This window comes from Zootoca vivipara, chromosome 3 (assembly GCF_963506605.1).
Source record: "Zootoca vivipara chromosome 3, rZooViv1.1, whole genome shotgun sequence".
Classification (NCBI taxonomy): domain Eukaryota; kingdom Metazoa; phylum Chordata; class Lepidosauria; order Squamata; family Lacertidae; genus Zootoca; species Zootoca vivipara.
The window spans coordinates 52,802,818-52,823,833 of record NC_083278.1 but is presented as its reverse complement, the minus strand read 5'-3'; the positions used below and the strand labels follow the sequence as shown (position 1 = coordinate 52,823,833).

Here is a 21,016-nt window from a genome sequence, read left to right as displayed (position 1 = left end):
TTACCACGGCAAAAAGATTCATCAATCAAATGATATAGAGATGCAACGCAATCTTATGCTTGGCGGGGGGTCATGCTCCCCTTATCATTTGGGCGTTACTCCTGCATTTCATGTCCCAACCTATTTATCTTCTCTCTCTATTGCCAGCCATCGTTTTGTTTTTATTAAGGCACATTTTAATGTTTTTCCTTCCAACATTCTTCCTTCCAATGTTCTTTTGCCAAGGGTCGAGCCTCGGTTCTGTGTTCATGTGATAATCCCTCCACCACATAGTGTTTCTTGCCCTCTATAAAGTGCTGCTCGGAGAAATCTCTTGAGTCCATTAGCCCAAAAACTGGTCGGATATCCGGCAGAGGCACATCTTGCCTTCTTATTGCAAGACACAGACCTGTTTGTAACCTTGCAAGTGGCGAAAATTTTAACTTCTGTCCTGTCTTATAAGAGACGTAATGGTCTCCTATGTTGGGAGGCAGTGCAAGACAGGAGTGCCTGGCGTGCTGTGGTCCATGGGGTCACGAAGAGTCGGACACGACTAAACGACTAAACAACAACAACAAATGGTTTCCTATATGAAAATTGAAACTCTTTTATTATATCCCATCCCTGATTTTGTATATTTCTCAAATATTTTATTTCTATCCATATTTTACATTATTAATTGTAACTCAATTATGAGTAAAATAAAAAAATCCTTCAGTAGCACCTTAAAGACCAACTAAGTTTATATTTTGGTATGAGCTTTCGTGTGCATGCACACGAAAGCTCATACCAAAATATAAACTTAGTTGGTCTTTAAGGTGCTACTTAAGGAATTTTTTATTTTGCTTCGACTCAGACCAACACGGCTACCTACCTGTAACAACTACTTCAATTATGAGTGCCTTGGTTGCTTCTGTATTTTTATGAGCTTAAAGCTGAAATAAACTGATTTGAATTGAATTTAGCAGACTAGGATCTGCAAGCAGATTGTGCTTTGCAGAATAGGATTTGTATCTTTTACACCAAGGAATCATGGAATTGCAGGACCATAAGAAAAAGGGGGAGGCTCCCACCTAACTGTCCCAAACCCCATTGCTCATTGGATTTGAGCCAACCAACCAAGAGCAAAGGTTCACTGACAGAATGGAACTTTTCTTTTTCTCTATCCCCACTGAACCCTATTGCAACCCACAAAAAGCATCTCTGAGGATCAGCCCCTTCTGAATGCCCACTATTATAACTTACAAACTGTTTACACAACTTGCATTCATTTCAATGTAAAGGAAACTTGAAAAAAATATTTTAAAAAATCATAGAACTGTAGAGTTGGAAGGGATCCCAAGGGCCATCCAGTCCAATCCCTTGCAATGTAGGAATCCTGCCCGTAGCCATCCCTGGATTAATTACATATTAATTGTGGACTCAACAACAACAACAAAATGGCGATGATGACATGAATGAACACCAGTCTTATTTGCTTGATTGATTTCCATTCCTGGCCACAGACAAACACGCAAGCTATAGCAATTTCTGCTTCATTTTTCATCAGGATTCTCTGACATTCCTAGAAATTTCTTATGAACATTTGTACCTTGAACATCTTCCCTTCCATTCTTTGTCATGACTTATTTCATGGCTCACTTGATTCTGTTCTGAGTTTTCTGTCTTTTAAGAAGGTAAGGCTGCAGGGTGTGTTCTGGGATGTTTTTTTAAATGTACAGCACTTACTTTTGAATCCTATAAAACATTTAAAAGAAGAAATGTTAAATTATACTTTGGCTTGCTGGTAGCCTTCTCTTTCTTTCTTTCTTTCTTTCTTTCTTTCTTTCTTTCTTTCTTTCTTCTCATCTTCAATATGCAAATTCTTCATGAGCTTTAGGCTCTGCTCCCTGTTTCCCCTCCCTGCATGTTTTCCTTGGTAGCCAAAGACAGGCATCTATAAGAGAGGCATAACAAAAGAGACTTACTAAATCAGAGTAAATGAAACCATTTCTTCTTTTGATGCCTCAGTCTGTCATGCCAAACTCAAATGATTCTCTCATCAGCGCTACAGGAAGCATAAGCGGCTGACTCGGCAAAGAGAAGAATGGAGAGAATATGAAATATGACAGATTAGACAGGAAGGCTAAGTGTCTGCTCTCCAAATGCAAGAAAGAGAAAAAAATTACACCTTCAAAGTATTCAAGTATGGGGGCCTTCAGTGTTCAGAAGTGGTCTCTAGTGCTCTGGCGATCAGTGTTAGGTGTCTATAAAGTCATTGGGGCCTGACGGGTGATCATCATGAAAAGAATGTGGGAAAAGTGCTAGCATGTATCAAACTGCAGATATTGCCTCATAAAGATAGCACACTTTACCCATTTATTTTTATATTTCCCTTCCTTCTTGGTCTGTTTTTTATCCTTCCTGTCACTTACAACGGGTCTTTGAAGGCCTTGGTAATCCAGCGTTGTTCATCCTTGACATCCTAAATTCTAGTTGTTAAGGCACTTTGGCAGTTTGCTCAAAGTGAGAGAGTACTTATAATTTCTCTCCTTTCTTCATTTCACCAAATTCTCATGAACAGCAGCCTATAATCAGAGGTATTCAAGAAGTCACCCTATTACATCTCCAGTTGGCTGACAGCTTTTGTGTCAAGCAGCCATTGAAAAAAAGAAGTCTGTCTCCTTCGTTCTTTGGTTCTCTTTAAATAACACAGGAAGGATTTTGCATGCTACCCAAAGCAGCAATATTTCTGCTGTTCAGGGTATTTTTCATTTATTTATCTGTCTCTAATCCACCTCATAAAATGGCCACAAGGCAACTTAACAGCAGCAGTTGATGGGGCAGCATGGACAGTGCGGCATTACTCACATGGCTCCCAAAGCCGAGCATCACTGTCAGTTACTGAGAGGGGGAGAGATGAGGAAGTGGGGCTCAGCACAGGATGAGTTCAGCACTGGGAGCAGTTGATTGGCTTCACCAATGCACCTGCACCATGCTGAATTCAATGCACCTCCTGTGCTTGGTAACTAGCAGCAGTGCACATATCGTGATATTCTGCTCCACCGAATCCACGCCACAGACCACTACAGCAATCTACAACACTAAATGCCTTGAAATATAACAATGCCAAGAAACACGACAGATAAGAGATAAGCAGATAAAAACAGCAGATAAATAGCCACTAAAATACTGTACAGTAGACCCTCGGGTTACGTTAGTCTTGTGTAACGTAAACTTCGGGTTGTGAAAGCGGCAAACCTGGAAGTATTTTTCTGGGTTTTGCCGCTCGCGCATGCGCAGAAGCACTCTATTGCGCTGTGTGCGTGCACAGAAGTGGCGCCTCTGGATACGGATTTTTTGGGGTGTGCACGGACCGCCAGAATGAATTAAATTCATATCCAGAGGATCCACTGTATATATTATAAAAATGTTAAGACAGCATAATTGACTTTGTTAATCTTTAGGCGCCAGGCAGAGTTGCAGTCTGTAAGGAAGACACACATCACTTCTATACTGGTAAATTGTGCAAATTTATGTACTGCTATTGTGGATTTTAAGCAATGGATTTGGAGCTCTATCTTCAGCACATCTTCTCAGAAGTGAGGCCCATTACTTTAACATTTCAAATTGAATGGTTTGGAGTTGGTCATTCTCATCATAAGAAAATTGGTGATATTGGTGCACAATAAATAGTAGGAACAAAATTCTTCAAATGAAATATTCAAGCCGGGGAGAGCATTAAAAATCCAACTGTCAAATGGCTTCCAAACCTGCCCCTCCCCATATATACATAGTAGGCACACATGGTGCATGCACAAGAGGGTTGCCTAGAAATCTGTATGACCCAGACCTGTTTAAATATTGCTTTATTGTGTGGATATTTTTACAGTGCCCCACCCCACCCAACTGAGATTTTTGGGTGTCATTTCAACTTTTTTGAATCACTGAGATTTGTTGCTGAAGGAGCAATGATGTAAATGTATTAACCGTGGTTGCTAAAATGCCAATGTGAATTTAGTTGCCTAGAACCCCCCCCCCCGTGAGCATGCAATTTCAGAACCATGGACAGCACTCTTGCTTGCTCACTCTTTAGAAAGGGCATTGTTTATTTCCAAACACTGAACTTGCATACTTTCATCTAAAAGGCCAATTACCTGCTTTCCTCTCACAATTTTAGCATTTTTCTAGCAAAAGAAAAGACCTGGGATTGGATTTAGGGTTGTGAAGTCTCCTAAATTTTTCCATTCTACAGTGGTACCTCGGTTTATGAACACAATTGGTTCCGGAAGTCTGTTCATAAACTGAAGCATTCAGAAACTGAAGCGAATTTTCCCATTGAAAGTAATGGAAAGTGAATTAATCCGTTCCATATGGGTCCGTGGTGTTCGTAAACCAAAAATTCGTAAACCGAGGTGTTCATAAACCGAGGTTCCACTGTTTTGTGAGCGATAGGCATCCTCCAGTAGACAGGCAGATTCAGAAATATGTGTATTTTGTAAATAAATAAAAAAATCAGAAAATGCTATTTTGATAAAGTTCAGGGTTTACCTAGGAGTTAGTGCCATTGAATGCAGTAGTAGGCACACATAAATTTGCACTGGGCTTGACTTGCCAAGACAAGATAATGATGAGGGTGTACTTTTTAGAAATGCAGCTATCAATAGAGAGAGAGAAATAAAATATTGTATGCTAATCACATACAGCAAAGAATACTTGAACAAAGTACATGTGGTGATTCATTCACACATGAAAGTTAATATGTCATTAGCATCTATGTGTGAATTGTCCTTCAGAGAAGCCTGACCATATCCAACATCTTTTAACAAATTATAACATATCAGAGACAAATTTAATCAGGGAGGCTCATTCATCTCAGTAAAGCTATAAGTATGATACAGCAATAAAGCAACTCAAAAGTAGTCATGAAAAAATATTTACTTTAATGGGACTCTGTCAAAAGGCCTAGGATGGTATTGAATCAACTTTTACTCAGTGTAGACCCACTGAAATAAATGATCATGACAAAGTTAGGTCAATTCATTTCAATGGGTCTACTCTGAGTAAAACATAATTGAATATAGCCCATAATATTCTCTTTCAGACCTTTAGAATGCATTCCTACCTATTCTCTCCTGGGACTAAGCCCTCGTGGAACTCAACAGGAGTTACTTTGGAATGTCCTATCAATCAGTCAATTTTATATATTGACTGAAGAAATCAGTCCTAAGTAGTCATTTTTTAAAAAGCAGCATCTCCATGCAATTAAAGCCAATGTTATAAATTATTGCAAGTGCTCAGACTACTAATATTCAGCTTTATGGCACGCATGAGAGTCTCTTGCTCAGACTATATGACGTGTAATGAAACCTCAATGAACTAATATTCCAATTACCTAAATACTATTTCACTAGAAACAGATTGCTACAAACCTTAGTCTCCAACTTCTACTAGTTTTCAATGGTTTTGCAGTCACTCTTGGAATGACATAGAATGGTAATTGCATGTCATTGCAAGTCCCTCAGTGAAAATGCATTCCAGCTTCTTCACATTTTAAAGATCCAGTGATTTGCTGAGACATATATGGGAACGTTAATCAGCTTTAAGTTATTTTTCTTCTTCTTTTTTTTGTCATTATAATAAATGGTGTGTGTTTTCTGTCTGTTAGTCCTATTATAGTCAGGTGTAGGTAAAGGTGTCCAGGGGTCCTTTACCTTTGACTATAGGGATGCAGGTGGCGCTGTGGTCTAAACCACTGAGCCTTTTGGGCTTTCCAATCAGAAGGTTGGTGGTTCAAATCCCCATGATGGGATGAGCTCCCATTGCTCTGTCCCAGGTCCTGCCAAGCTAGCAGTTCGAAAGCACGCCAGTGCAAGTAGATAAATAGGTACCGCTGCAGCAGGAAGGTAAACAGCGTTTCTGAGCGCTCTGGCTTCTGTTACTGTGTTCCCTTGCACCAGACGCATTTAGTCATGCCGGCCGCATGACCCGGAAAGCTGTCTGTGGACAAACGCTTGGTCCCTTGGCCTGTAAGCAAGATGAGCACTGCAACCCCATAGTTGCTTTTGACTGGACTTAGCTGTCCAGGGGTCCTTTACCTTTCTACATAGTCAGATGTAGTGCATCTAAGATGTTTTAAGTGTACATCTAATAATATAGATGCCACCAGAGAGACAGCCTATTCCCTGGTGCCAACCTGATGAATCTCAGCAAGCAGATTCACTGATTCACCACGGCTGCCCCAATGGACACCATGGTGTCAGAATATCAGCAAGCAGGTGATCAACTTAATGAGGAGTGGCTGAGTGAAAGTGCCTCTGGCACTCCAAGTCCCAGGTGTCTTACAGGAGCAGGTGGAGTGTCTCACCTATCCAAAAGAACCAATCAGGTTAGGGGCCAAGGGAAATTTCTCCAGATACCCAGGCAGAGGGGGAGAGAGGAGGAAGTGTAGCCTGGGTGATGTATGACTCCTCCCCTCTCAATATCTAAGATTCAATGAGAGACAAAATGGAGGAGAATGGGTAGCAAACCCCTTCCCATTACACTAGAGCAGGCACCCCCAAACTTCAGCCCTCCAGATGTTTTGGACTACAATTCCCATCTTCCCTGACCACTGGTCCTGTTAGCTAAGGATCATGGGAGTTGTAGGCCAAAGCATCTGGAGGGCCGCAGTTTGGGGATGCCTGCACTAGAGGAAGGCCCCACTTGCCAATCTTGGAAGGGTTAAGTGTTCCCTAATAGTATATTGAACTGTATTTTTAAATGAAGTTATATTAACAGTGTCAGTGACGTTTTTGGGGTTCCCCCCACAAACTAGTGTAACAGTAACCAATGCCAGTCAGCAGCCTATCTTCTCCCTTTAAAGATGTATTCAAGGGCAGCCCCACATACACTAATCAAGTCTCAGTGTTAATAGGCCCTGGGCAACAATGGTTAGACTTGAATAACTATGGCATGGATAACTGTAGCCAGCAAGAATGTATAGCAAAGTTGCTCTCAGAACTGGCAATTATTTAATCTCCAAGAAAATGTAGAGGGGGCATAGACAATGGTGGTAAAATATGTGGGTAGTGTACATGATTAGTGTAGGTTTCCCACTTCAGAAAGTCAACCCCCCCCCCCAGTAGACACATAAAGGAAGCAAAAGCCAGCACGCATGTCCATGCAGCCCCCCCTCCCCCGCATATTAATGAATTTCCAATGCTGGAAGAGGGCTAGTGTGATACCCAGAGCATTGGCTAGCATGGCCAGGTGAGATGATCCCTTGTCTTTTGGGTTGTATCTGCTCAAGTCATACTCCTGGTACATGGACCAAAGATAGTCATGAGCCCATTGGTACCAGTGGATCTGCACTGAATATGGCTGAGCCAGCTATAAACCTTTATTTTTAAGAAGTTCAATTCTGTGTAACTTAGTCTGCATAGGAATAGTGTGTGTGTGTATGTGTGATCTCACAAGTTTATTTTTAGGCTAAACTTTGTTTTCTTCGACCATCATTCCCAGCTGACTGATAAAAGGTTTGGAGAAGACTTGAAGTGAGTGACATATCAAAGCTGGAGGGCTATAGAAGATTAACAGGCTGAATCTGATCGATTCTAAGAGGTCATTCCTGAAATAAGAAGAGGCAACCATGTTCATTTGAATTCAAACACACTGAATGTTATGCAAAGCTTGAATCATCTACCAAGATAGAGAAGTGGGGAAAACTTGACAGAAATTATAACCTCATCCCCCCTCTTACTACTCCAGAGTATTGCAAAACAGTGAGAGAGGAATAGTGGGGAAAGAAAAATTAACAATCAGCTGTGAGCACATTAAACACAGTCAAGGTGAACAAGAAATTCATTTTATATTCCTGCTCTGAGAACATCTACCTCTATTGCAGCTGGTGATGGGAGAAATCTCCTTAGCTTGATTGATTCAGGATTGAGTCAGCAATTACAAGCATACTGATTTTTTTCACAGCTCTAGACTGGCTCATCATGTTGGCTGCACCTGATCACGCTGCTTATTTTCAGCTGTCCCTCACAACTGTGCTTTTTCTTTCTTCTTTTGTCCAGGTCATGGATGTGAATCACAGTTCAGATAGCAACTGTGCAATTGACACCAAATAAAGTAATATACTGTCTTTTGCCGTGTATAACACGACCCCTATTTGGGGGGACTCCAAATTGAGGAAATGGGGGGAGATTGCCAACAATTGCTCACCCGCCTGAGTGCCACATCAATCGCACGCATCAGCAAAACCACCAGTCGTCTACCCGAGCACCGCCAGCAGCCCTCAATTGCAAGCACAATCGCCGCAGCAGCAGATATTGCCGCAGCCACCAATCAGCCGCCCAAATGCCGCTGACAATCTCCTGCTCGCGGCAGCCACCAATCACCCATCTCACCTCTACACTATCCATGTATAAGATGACCCCAATGTTTAGCATTTTTGTATAATCCAAAAACCTCGTCATACACACAAAAATATGGTATATAAGCTCCTATACAACTGCGGCCAAACATCTTGCTTCAGACAACAAGTGCTTTAAGGCTTACCCCTTAAGGGAGTTTGCTTAACTCTATCTGAGCTATGGTGGATGTTCATGACTTGGACAGAGTGAAATAAAAACCACAAGCATGTTCTGTGCATAAATGGAATTGATAATGTGCCTGAGTCTTACGAGTTGGGATTTTTTGTTTTTAAAGGTAGAGACAAAATGATAAACAACTACACATAAATATATAGACCAAGAAATCACATGGATAGATAGATGGATAGATGGATAGAAGTAGAGTTGGAAGGGATCTAAAGGGTATTATTATAACCCCTTGAAATTCCCTAGATAGATGAGTAGATGCATAGATGTATGGATAAAGCTGTAGACACACACACACACACACACTTTAAACCTTAGGAAAAAATCTACCATTCAACACATTTCCCTAGAAAACAATAAAGAACTGATGATTTAAAAAAATGAATATCAGAAGTTTAACATTATTATGCCCATCTTCATGATTCCAAAACGAGATAAAAGACTGTCAGATTTTCACAACAGTATCAAAGTACCCCATCCTACTTTGAGCAAATGCAATTAATTTTTCCCATACAGAGGAATCAAATCGAAATGGATTCTGGAAAAGTTCATGTACCTTCTTCTAATAATGACCGGAATATAGAAAATTCCCACATAGGCTGAGGCCTGTAGGTGACAAAGAAGACATAACATTTGTATGATGAAATCTTGCCTCAGACAAGAAATGCTTTAAGGCAGCAAAATAAAAAAATTCCTTCAGTAGCACCTTAAAGACCAACTAAGTTTATATTTTGGTATGAGCTTTCGTGTGCATGCACACTTCTTCAGATACACTAGAAACAGAAGTGTCAGACCCTATATATATACAGAGGGTGGTGGGGGTGGGTGGGAATGGGAGATGGGCTGATGGGAGTGGTAAACCTGTAGATGGGTGTTAATGGCTGCTGTTGTTGTTGTTGTTTAGTCGTTTAGTCATGTCCGACTCTTCGTGACCCCATGGACCATAGCACGCCAGGCACTCCTGTCTTGCACTGCCTCCCGCAATTTGGTCAAACTCATGTTCGTAGCTTCGAGAACACTGTCCAACCATCTTGTCCTCTGTCGTCCCCTTCTCCTAGTGCCCTCAATCTTTCCCAACATCAGGGTCTTTTCCAAGGATTCTTCTCTTCTCATGAGGTGGCCAAAGTATTGGAGCCTGAGCTTCATGATCTGTCCTTCCAGGGAGCACTCAGGGCTGATTTCCTTAAGAATGGATAGGTTTGATCTTCTTGCAGTCCGTGGGACTCTCAAGAGTCTCCTCCAGCACCATAATTCAGAAGCATCAATTCTTCGGCGATCAGCCTTCTTTATGGTCCAGCTCTCACTTCCATACATCACTACTGGGAAAACCATAGCTTTAACTATACGGACCTTTGTCGGCAAGGTGATGTCTCTGCTTTTTAAGATGCTGTCTAGGTTTGTCATTGCTTTTCTCCCAAGAAGCAGGCGTCTTTTAATTTCGTGACTGCTGTCACCATCTGCAGTGATCAAGGAGCCCAAGAAAGTAAAATCTCTCACTGCCTCCATTTCTTCCCCTTCTATTTGCCAGGAGGTGATGGGACCAGTGGCCATGATCTTGGTTTTTTTGATGTTGAGCTTCAGACCATATTTTGCGCTCTCCTCTTTCACCCTCATTAAAAGGTTCTTTAATTCCTCCTCGCTTTCTGCCATCAAGGTTGTGTCATCTGCATATCTGAGGTTGTTGATATTTCTTCCGGCAATCTTAATTCCGGCTTGGGATTCATCTAGTCCAGCCTTTCGCATGATGAATTCTGCATATAAGTTAAATAAGCAGGGAGACAATATACAACCTTGTCGTACTCCTTTCCCAATTTTGAACCAATCAGTTGTTCCATATCCAGTTCTAACTGTAGCTTCTTGTCCCACATAGAGATTTCTCAGGAGACAGATGAGGTGATCAGGCACTCCCATTTCTTTAAGAACTTCCCATAGTTTGCTGTGGTCGACACAGTCAAAGGCTTTTGCATAGTCAATGAAGCAGAAGTAGACGTTTTTCTGGAACTCTCTAGCTTTCTCCATAATCCAGCGCATGTTTGCTATATGGTCTCTGGTTCCTCTGCCCCTTCGAAATCCAGCTTGCACTTCTGGGAGTTCTCGGTCCACATACTGCCTAAGCCTGCCTTGTAGAATTTTAAGCATAACCTTGCTAGCGTGTGAAATGAGCGCAATTGTGCGGTAGTTGGAGCATTCTTTGGCACTGCCCTTCTTTGGAATTGGGATGTAGACTGATCTTCTCCAATCCTCTGGCCATTGCTGAGTTTTCCAAACTTGCTGGCATATTGGGTGTAGCACCTTAACAGCATCATCTTTTAAAATTTTAAATAGTTCAGCTGGAATATCATCACTTCCACTGGCCTTGTTATTAGCAGTGCTTTCTAAGGCCCATTTGACTTCACTCTCCAAGATGTCTGGCTCAAGGTCAGCAACCACACTACCTGGGGTGTACGAGACCTCCATATCTTTCTGGTATAATTCCTCTGTGTATTCTTGCCACCTCTTCTTGATGTCTTCTGCTTCTGTTAGGTCCTTACCACTTTTGTCCTTGATTATGGTAATCTTTGTACGAAATGTTCCTTTCATGTCTCCAATTTTCTTGAACAGATCTCTGGTTTTCCCCATTCTATTGTTTTCCTCTATTTCTTTGCATTGCTCATTTAAGAAGACCCTCTTGTCTCTCCTTGCTGTTTTTTGGAAATCTGCATTCAGTTTCCTGTATCTTTCCCTATCTCCCTTGCATTTTGCTTGCCTCCTCTCCTCCGCTATTTGTAAGGCCTCGTTGGACAGCCATTTTGCTTTCTTGCATTTCCTTTTCCTTGGGATGGTTTTCGTTGCTGCCTCCTGTATAATGTTACGAGCCTCCATCCATAGTTCTTCAGGCACTCTGTCCACCAAATCTAAATCCTTAAACCTGTTCCTCACTTCCACTGTGTATTCATAAGGGATTTGATTCAGATTGTATCTTACTGGCCCAGTGGTTTTTCCTACTTTCTTCAGTTTAAGCTGGAATTTTGCTATAAGAAGCTGATGATCTGAGTTACAGTCAGCTCCAGGTCTTGTTTTTGCTGACTGTATAGAGCTTCTCCATCTTTGGCTGCAGAGAATATAATCAATCTGATTTCGATGCTGCCCATTTGGTGATATCCATGTGTAGAGTCGTCTCTTGTGTTGTTGGAAGAGAGTGTTTGTGATGACCAGCTTGTTCTCTTGACAGAACTCTATTAGCCTTTGCCCTGCTTCATTTTGAACTCCCAGGCCAAACTTGCCAGATGTTCCTTTTATCTCTTGATTCCCTACTTTAGCATTCCAATCCCCTGTAATGAGAAGAACATCCTTCTTTGGTGTCATTTCTAGAAGGTGTTGTAGGTCTTCATAGAATTGGTCAATTTCACTTTCTTCAGCACCGGTAGTTGGTGCATAAACTTGGATTACTGTGATGTTAAAAGGTCTGCCTTGGATTCGTATCGAGATCATTCTGTCATTTTTGAGATTGCATCCCATTACAGCTTTTGCCACTCTTTTGTTGACTATGAGGGCCACTCCATTTCTACTACGGGATTCTTGCCCACAGTAGTAGATATGATAGTCATCCGAACTGAATTCGCCCATTCCCTTCCATTTTAGTTCACTGATGCCCAGGATGTCGATATTTATTCTTGTCATCTCATTTTTGACCACATCCAGCTTACCTCCATTCATGGTTCTTACATTCCAGGTTCCTATGCAATATTTTTCTTTACAGCATCGGACTTTCCTTTCGCTTCCAGGCATATCCGCAATTGAGCGTCAAATGGCTGCTGATGGCGTCAAATGGCGCAAACTGAGCGTCAAACTGATGGCGTCAAACTGAGCGTCAAATGGCTGCTGATGGCTGCAATTAGTCCTGGGCTGAGGTGCTAAAGAAAGCTTGATCATGCATAATGAGATAAGAATCCGATATCTCTATTCATCCCAGGTGCTTCCATGGTTTTAAGCTTGGTAATGATTTCCAATTCAGCAACTTCCCTTTCCAGTCTGTTCCTGAAATTTCTCTGTAATAAAACAGCTGCTTTGAGATCTTGTATAGAATGTCCTGGGAGATTGAAGTGTTCTCCTACTGGTTTTTCAGTCTACTGGTTCTCCTACTGGTTTTTCAGTCTTATGGTTCCTGATGTCAGATTTATGTCCATTTATCCTTTGGCGTAGGGTTTGGCCTGTTTGTCCAATATAGAGAGCTGAAGGGCACCGTTGGCATTTGATGGCATACACAATGTTAGAAGATGAGCAATTAAATAGTCCTGAGATGGTAAATCTGACATCAGGAACTGACATCAGGAACTGACATCAGGAATTAGCCCAGGACTAATTGCAGCCATCAGCAGCCATTAACACCCATCTACAGGTTTACCACTCCCATCAGCCCATCTCCCATTCCCACCCACCCCCACCACCCTCTGTATATATATAGGGTCTGACACTTCTGTTTCTAGTGTATCTGAAGAAGTGTGCATGCACACGAAAGCTCATACCAAAATATAAACTTAGTTGGTCTTTAAGGTGCTACTGAAGGAATTTTTTTATTTTGCTTCGACTCAGACCAACACGGCTACCTACCTTTAAGGCAGCAGTAACAGCCCCTGGCTATTCCTCCTGAAACCCCAGCCATTCCCTTCTTTTGCTACATCGCCTCTCCTAAGCCGCCCTGATCTTTCCTACCAGATGTGGTGGAAGAGCCTCTGCCATCACCAGTGTCCGTTCAGTTGCCAGCACAGTCAAATCCTGTATGTGGATTTGCAGATCCTCCAAGTGTCCCTATTTTCCAGGGACAGTCCCAGATTGACAGATGCCATCCTGGTTTTCGATTTGATCCTGAAATGTCCTGCTTCTCCTTAGGCCATCCCTATTTTCATGGGGGAAATGTTGTAGAGTATGGAGGTATGCCACCCCCCAAATCATAACGGTAAGTAACTCTGCAACATTTAGAAGACACCTGAAGGCAGTCCTCTTTAGGGAAGTTTTTAAATGTTAAATGTTTTATTATGTTTTTATATATGTTGGAAGCCACCCAGGGAGGCTGGAACAATCTAGTTAGATGGGCAGGGTATAAATAATAAAATGATGATGATGATGATGATGATGATGGAACAGGACATCTCTATTTTCATCAGAGAAATGTCGGAGGGTATGGATTTGAGAGAGCCCCAGCCGCATTATCTCCTTCAAAATGAGTCCCCATTAATTGTCTTAGGCCAGCCCTGCTGGGCTGGCTCCCATTAAGCTTCCTTCCATAAGCAGGAAGGCTTTCACTAGCTACATCTCCACAAAAAGCAGTTCAAGGTCAGCGCTTTACCTCACACAGCTCCCCATCCATTTATATTCCTTTCACATTGCTTGTCTTGTATCAGGGACAAGCCACTAGCCAGTCATTTTTCACAGCACTTGGATCTTTGCAATGTGCTTTGCAGCTTTCATTTGCATAGAAAAGAGCATAAAGAACAATTCTCAGTGGAAGCCACAGCCTGTACTTGTTTGTGCTGTTTCAGGAAAGCAGAGCAATGAAATAGCAGGCACTTTTTCAGGGCTCTCCCCCCACCCCACTTCTGAAGGTTACAGGGCAATTTTTAAAACTTATTTTTACAGACACACAAAGGGGAAATGGAAGGCTCTACAATGAAATATCATCTCTGTGCCTGAATGGTGAAATTAATGGGGACTCAGGACCGACTCGATTGAAATGCTTCTTTTGTATGCCATGTTCACCGGCAATCCTGGAACAAAGTTCAGGGATTACTCCGTCAAGAAACTTCATTTGAACAGAAACCTTCATGAGCACACTTAAGACTATGTTTATATCTCTGGCACGAAAGCTAATAAAAGGATTCAGAGTTCTGACTCTGAATCACTGAAACAGCATGGGATGAGGGAAATTCATGTGCTAACACACACACACTCAGGATTTCAATGCTGTTCAATTATGGGTGTGTACAAAAGGAATAAGGCACATGAGTTAGAATGGGAAAAAATTCTCATGCTTTTGGCAAAAGTTCCTGTGAGTTCTACAACTGTAGTGTTGAGAAGAGACTCAAAGGTCCTCTAGTCTAATCCTCTAAGCCTTTACGGAAAGTCCTGAATACTGAAATTATACTGAATAAATGGACTGCATCCTATCAAAAAACATAGCCCACCCTTTACCACCCCTTCTCTAAACCTAAACCAGAAGATGTTCATCTCCATCAAGGTAATTCTGCCTGAAGCAAGAGTTTGTTTGTTTGTTTGTTTGTTTGTGTCATAAAAATTATGTACCACTTAACTATGGGGGGGGCTCAGTGTTGGATTTCATGATCTACAGCAGGGTTTTGACATTTAGCAGAACCACCTTGAAAGGAAAACGTATCGACCATCTACTAAGCTTATCCTTTAGTTGCTCATCTTCCAGTTTTCTTACATTCTGACTAAAGCTCTGTCACCATGGGAGGAATCTGGCTTTTGGTGAAACCATTTGATTCCTCCTAGCTCTTTTCATATGTTCCCTCCATAGGTATACCAAATTTCAGTTGGATGGTTCATCACCCCGGCTCCACCCCAACCCCATGAATTCAGCAGAAGTGTGAAAGTTGTGTATATGTCAGCTCCTCCATTGTGTGAGGTCGGAAAAGAGGGTGATGTATCCTTTTGTTGCAGAGGCAACCCAGTGGTGCTCCTTGTTTTTCTCTGGGCCCTTCCACAAATCATTTTCATTGTGCATTCATTATGATTAAGGCCCCACTTTCAATACTGTTTGCGGCTGCAAAAGTTTTTGAGCAGCCACCCTGCTTCTTTCCCAATCTGTGCATATCCCATATTTCCTGCTGAAGACCCCTAACTTTTTATAGCACAAATGTTCTAGTTGAATTTTGCCCTGCTTTTGTTGTAATATAGGCCCTTCAGACAGTAATAACATGATTGCATTGGGCAAGCATCGAGAACAAACTAAAGCAGGATAAATCCATCACTGATGCGCTATTATTGTGTCAAGAACTTATTGCAGAATACACCTTCAATAAAACTCCAGTATGGAGAGGCACTTAGTTGCACTGAGAGAATGGTTTCATTAAGACACAGAACATTATCCAGTTGACTTATGTTTTCACACTGTACCTGGTTGCCTCAGCATATAATGATACATTGCCAGTGATCATTTTGCTTCAGGCATAGTGCTGTACAGCATGCAGGTGGAAGGGGTAGTCTTCTATAAGTTGCTGGACTCTAGCTCCCATCAGCCCAAGCCAACATGGCCAGTGGTTGGGGACAATGGAAACTAAAGTCTAGCAATCCCCCAGCCCTGCTATATAGCCAAATTATTTGGTTCTGTACCTCTTCACATACTTCATGAACCCAAATGTGATTGGCTGGGATCATTTACCGAGAAATAAATAAATGGTGTGGAGAAGCAGTAGCAAGGGGGAAGGAAGGTTTGTTGTCCAACTTTTTCACCCCATTTTTTTGCCCACAGGAAAAAATTCAGTGCAGCCCTAATACTGACATCGGAAGCACAGGTGTATAGCCCCATGCCGGGGTGGAGGAAGGGAATGTGGTGGAGGCAGTTCACCCTGGGTGTCACCACTGAGGGGAGTGACAAAATGCCAGGTGGCACTCACTGCGGGCCTGCAACGCGCCCGAGCTTGGGCTTGGGTGCGCACAGCCTCCGCGCTGCCCAAACGGTCCTCCCACTGCCTCCCCCCCCCCAGCTGTAGGGCAGCTGAGTGGGAGGAGGCAGGCAGGCTCCGGAGGCCCCGTGGTGTGCCCCGCCCTTGGGTGCACCACTCCAGACGCCTGAGCGGCTTCCTCTGCCGCTGGCCCTGTGGTTGTCAAACTGTAGTGTAGGCTTCTTAGAAGCTTCTTGGAGATCCACAATGAGGTCCCTGATGATAGGCAAGCTGCCTACAAAGTGGCATATTCGGTGCTTTTTATGATACACTCTCATTCCAGTAGGCTTGGCCAGGGCCACAAGTGAACTGAGAGCACACCCTGCAACATACCCAAGAATCCTTTCTCGCATGCAATGATTTTGTCACAGATGTGAATGGGTCCCCTAGCATAATAGTCTTCAACTTTCGCAGACCAAAATATTTATTGGGGACCTATGCCTATGTCTTAATATTTTACCATGTACTTGTATGGTGGTAGTGCTGCTGTTGTGACCCACCTTAGTTCAGTCTGTGACCTGGTAGTGTGTCCTGACCCACGCACTGAAGGCCAATTCCCTATCAGACCAACCACTGTGGAAACCATTATTATGACTATTCCTGCAGCCAGTGCTGTGACACACCAGGGCATGCTTGTGGAGGCGTAGCGTAGTGAAATATGTTATTTTCCTTGCTGCATGTGAAGCAAAATCTTTGTGGATACGCTGAGGGATGCAAGCTATTTGGTTCATTTCCCCCCTGAACTGGAATGTCTTTCAGGAAACAAAAGAAGCACATTTCTGACATTTTATCAGGATGGCCAGTAGACAGAGTTTCAACGGATGACGCACTGCATGTCAGCCTCAACAGATCTATGAGAAGATGACCTATATAGCTGCCAGCACTATTAAGAGTCAAGTGGTAGTGGCAGCTCTGATACTGCAAAGGTTTTATACCAAAATAAAACAAAAAAGGAAAAATGAACTAAGTACAATACTCTTGGATTGGAACTTGGCTTTTCATTTTAGAATGCCTTTTTTGGGAGGGGGGGGGAGAGAAGCAGCTATAAACAAAATACCAAGCTGTCAATATAATTCATACATAACTGCTTAGTATCATACACAGCAGCTCCCATAAATGTAATGTATTGTTGTTGTTCTTCAGAAGTACATCTGTGGCTTTTCAGCACCCTGACGTATTGTTAGTGTATGACAGAAAGCTTGACAATGGGATGATCACTTCTGTTCCCTCATTTCCAAAGCTCTGAAGAGTTTCTCTCAGCAAGAAAAGATGACTAACTGATTTCCTCCTCTTCCCCTCCCACCCACCTTTCCACTTTTATGCTACGGTATGGAGAGTGCAAGAGTAGCCACGCAATTCCATGTTTCCTCTGCCGGAATATTCCTCGTAGACCATGTGGGGCTCTATAAAAGATTTATTTGGATAAACCAATTGCTGCATCTCAGAAGAGTTAATGTTCTCAGAGGAGGAGGAGGAGCGTAGATATTTCAGCAGAGAAGAGAAGGTGGCAAAGCCTGCAAATGAGTTTGAAGCATGCTTTTGCATGCCCAGTGTCGGAGGATGGTATGCTCAACAGACCTAACCTGCTCTGCATCCTATCAAATCTGTCTCCAGCATATGAACTTGAAAGCTTAGAGATATGCACAAAATGCCTGCCTTAGAAGAAACCTTCAGGTAGATGAACCAGGAGGCCTCTTCCAAGGTTATAAGACTATGATGACTTCAGAATAGCTGTAAGCCTCAGACTTTGTGCATGTTACAGGACAGATGGATTATCTACATTCTGAATAGTTAGTTCCCCACAAGAGGAGGCACTGTTAGTGGGGGCTAAATCCCAGATCTGTTAGTCTTGGAGCCAAAACTAACAAAATGAATTTCAGTTGTGACAAATATAAGGTTCTGCACTTAGGCAGGAAGAACCAGATGCATAAATATAAGATAGGTGACATCTAGATTGCCAGTAGTACATATGAAAAGGAACCAGGGGTCTTAGTGTTAGCATGTAAGCCCGCCCGGGGGCCAGTGGCTGAACTGGTCCCACAGGCTAAATATGCTATTGCTCTCACAAACGTGAAGAACAACACACACAAGTCAGTAAATAAGGCTAACTGCTTTATTTACATATAGACAGATGGGAGCTCTACATCATGGCTCCCTCTCTCTGGCATCACAGCCAGTAAAGAGAAAGGACAAAGGAACAATAATCCCACTTCAGGAACAACAGTAAGACAAACATCCTGTCTACGTCATATCCACTCTGTGGGAACAAAACACATACAGTCATATGACAATCCTATGACTGCAGACGGGGAATGAATACCTAACACTTAGTAGACCTGAAGCTTAATGTGAATCAACAGTATGATGCAGCAGCAAAAAAAAAAGCTAATGCTATTCTAGCCTGCATCAACAGAAGTATAGTGTCCCAATCAAGGGAAGTAATAGTACCACTCTATTCTGCCGTAGTCAAACCACACCTAGAGTACTGCGTCCAGGTCTGGGTGCCACAATTTAAGAAGGATATTGACAAGCTGGATAGAGGAGGGCAACCAAGGTGATCAAGCCTCATGAGGAAGCATTACGAGGAATGGTTAAGGGAGTTGGGTATGTTTAGCCTAGATAAGAGGAGATTGAGAGGAGATATGATAGCCGTCTTCAAATATCAAAAGAGCTGTCCCATGGAGATGGAACAAGCTTGTTTTCTCCTGCTCTGGAGGATAGGACCCAAACAAATGGCTTCAAGTTACAAGAAAGGAGATTCCAACTTAACATCAGGAAGAACTTTCTAACAATAAGAGTGCAACAGAGTTCCTAGGGAGGTGGTGGACTCTCCTTCTTTAGAGGTTTTTAAGCAGAGGTTGGATGGCCGTTTGCCATGGATGACATTCCTCATCCATGTTGAGGTTGAGATTCCTGCATTGCAGGGGGTTGGACTAGATAATCCTTGGATCCTGCTCCAACTCTACAATTCTATGGTTCTATGGATTCTAAGTTGCAATAATGCTGATGTCAGAAGGGCAGCTTCACCCCAGTACACTGGCTGTTTCTGAGACTGATCATTTATGCACAAAAACCCCAATTGTTACAGAAAAACATCTAAGTCACCATCACTATATTGTGTGCTCATCCAATCCCATCCATAAGCTAGTTTTGCATTGTGCAAAGAATATTTTTTCCAGTGTTCTGATTGTTAGCATTATGCATGTGAGTGCGCCATCGCAGCTATGATAATGGGCTGAGTACCCAACTCTAGCTTTAATGAGTTGACTTTAATCATCCATAACGGAATGTAACCGATATTTAAAAACAGCCTCTTAAATGCAGCTAATTGTGATTCTGCTGACTTTGGACCAGGCAGCTTTTTAACAGGAACACTGCAGGATGAGAGTAATGATAATCACAAAAGTAGGACACTATTGTTGCAAAAAGGTCTCCACACCCCACTGCCCAACACTCTTGCTTCTTTGTTCTTCTAAGCTGCCGGGGGGGGGGATGTCAATTATTGAAACTAATGGAAGCGAGCATTCCAGAAGCCCACAGAAGCCTACTAAAAGCAAAACAACAGTTTCTTCATTGAGGCTATTCATCAGAAGGAACATATGACTAAGATGAAGAGCCAGGATGGAAATAATTGATTGACAGATGCAGTTTGCCAGTGATTTTCAGATGATGTGCAGGGGGGATTTTGTCTACTCAGGACTCACCACTAGGCACATGCTCCTGCTTCAGTTGCACCGTCACCTCTCCCCCAACAGGGCTTTCTTCTACCACCTGCCCTATGGTAAGCATTCTGTTGAAATCTGAGCAAAAGAAAACAAAGAATCAAATGAAGAAAGAGGGAATCATAGAATCATAGAGCTGTAGAGTTCGAAGGGACCCCAAGAATCATCTAGTCCAACCCTCTGCAATGCAGGAATCTCAGTTAAAGTATCAATGACAGATGGCCATCCAACTTCTGCTTAAAAACCTCCAGTGAAGGAGAATCCACCACTTTGGCAGATCCTTCCAACCACACTAGCTGCTGCTGACCTTTCTCCTTCCATGAACATAAGCTCCTTCTCTGAATGGAGTGAAAACAGAATGCTGAACCAGTTGGAATTTGGAATGATCTGGAGAGGCTACTTGTATACATAGGTGCTCTTCAAAGGTTTTCCATGCATTTTCTGGGGAAGAAGAAATTCCATTTAAGAATCTCCTCTACGCATTGGAATCCACAGTCAGTTTGGAACAGAACCAATAGATTCAATGGTAAGGAACTCATTGTATTCATAAATGATTATTAAATATACATCTGCTTAAGAAAACTTAAAGTGACTTCCAAGAGTTCAGCACTCCTTCCAATGTCTTTTTAATTTTTTTTTATTTCTGAGTTGTTATAGTTACAGTTCTTTGACCATCTCTTTGGGGAGCCTCTTCATCTGCCTAGTGGCTGTTAACTATTAAAAGGTTTTCTTTGTCTAACCTACATATTCCTTCCGTAGCTTCAGGCAATGGTTCTTTCTACAACCAACTTCTGAAACTGAATAATTCCCTTCCTTCATTTATATTGTTACCTGGAAGATATCTCTAAACTTTCGACATGTCCCTTTAGACTACTTCCATCCTCTTCTTATACAGTGTTTGTTCCCTTTGTCTCTCCCAATGTTATATATTGTTTCTGGGGCTCTTTCCAGCAGGAACTCAGTTCCAGCATCTCTCAGGTGGGTGCCTTTGGCATTCTAAGAGAACAAGGGGGGTGTTCATGGTGAGTTCTGGCACCTCTGTTTCTAGAAAAATAGCCCTGATTGTTTCCTTTATCGCCTTCACTGTTTT

The 21,016-nt window shown here is 42.4% G+C and overlaps 1 long non-coding RNA gene across 1 annotated transcript; it reads right to left on the bottom strand.

The window, feature by feature from the left end:
* Window positions 1-1,776: 1,776 nt before the first annotated feature.
* On the bottom strand, window positions 1,777-20,368 carry LOC118082175 (uncharacterized). Its single transcript, XR_004692207.2, has 4 exons — window positions 20,234-20,368; window positions 19,909-20,004; window positions 9,100-9,149; window positions 1,777-2,045 (listed from the first exon to the last, which is right to left on the bottom strand). It is a non-coding gene; the product is annotated as an uncharacterized LOC118082175 (long non-coding RNA).
* Between the last annotated feature and the right edge of the window lie 648 nt (window positions 20,369-21,016).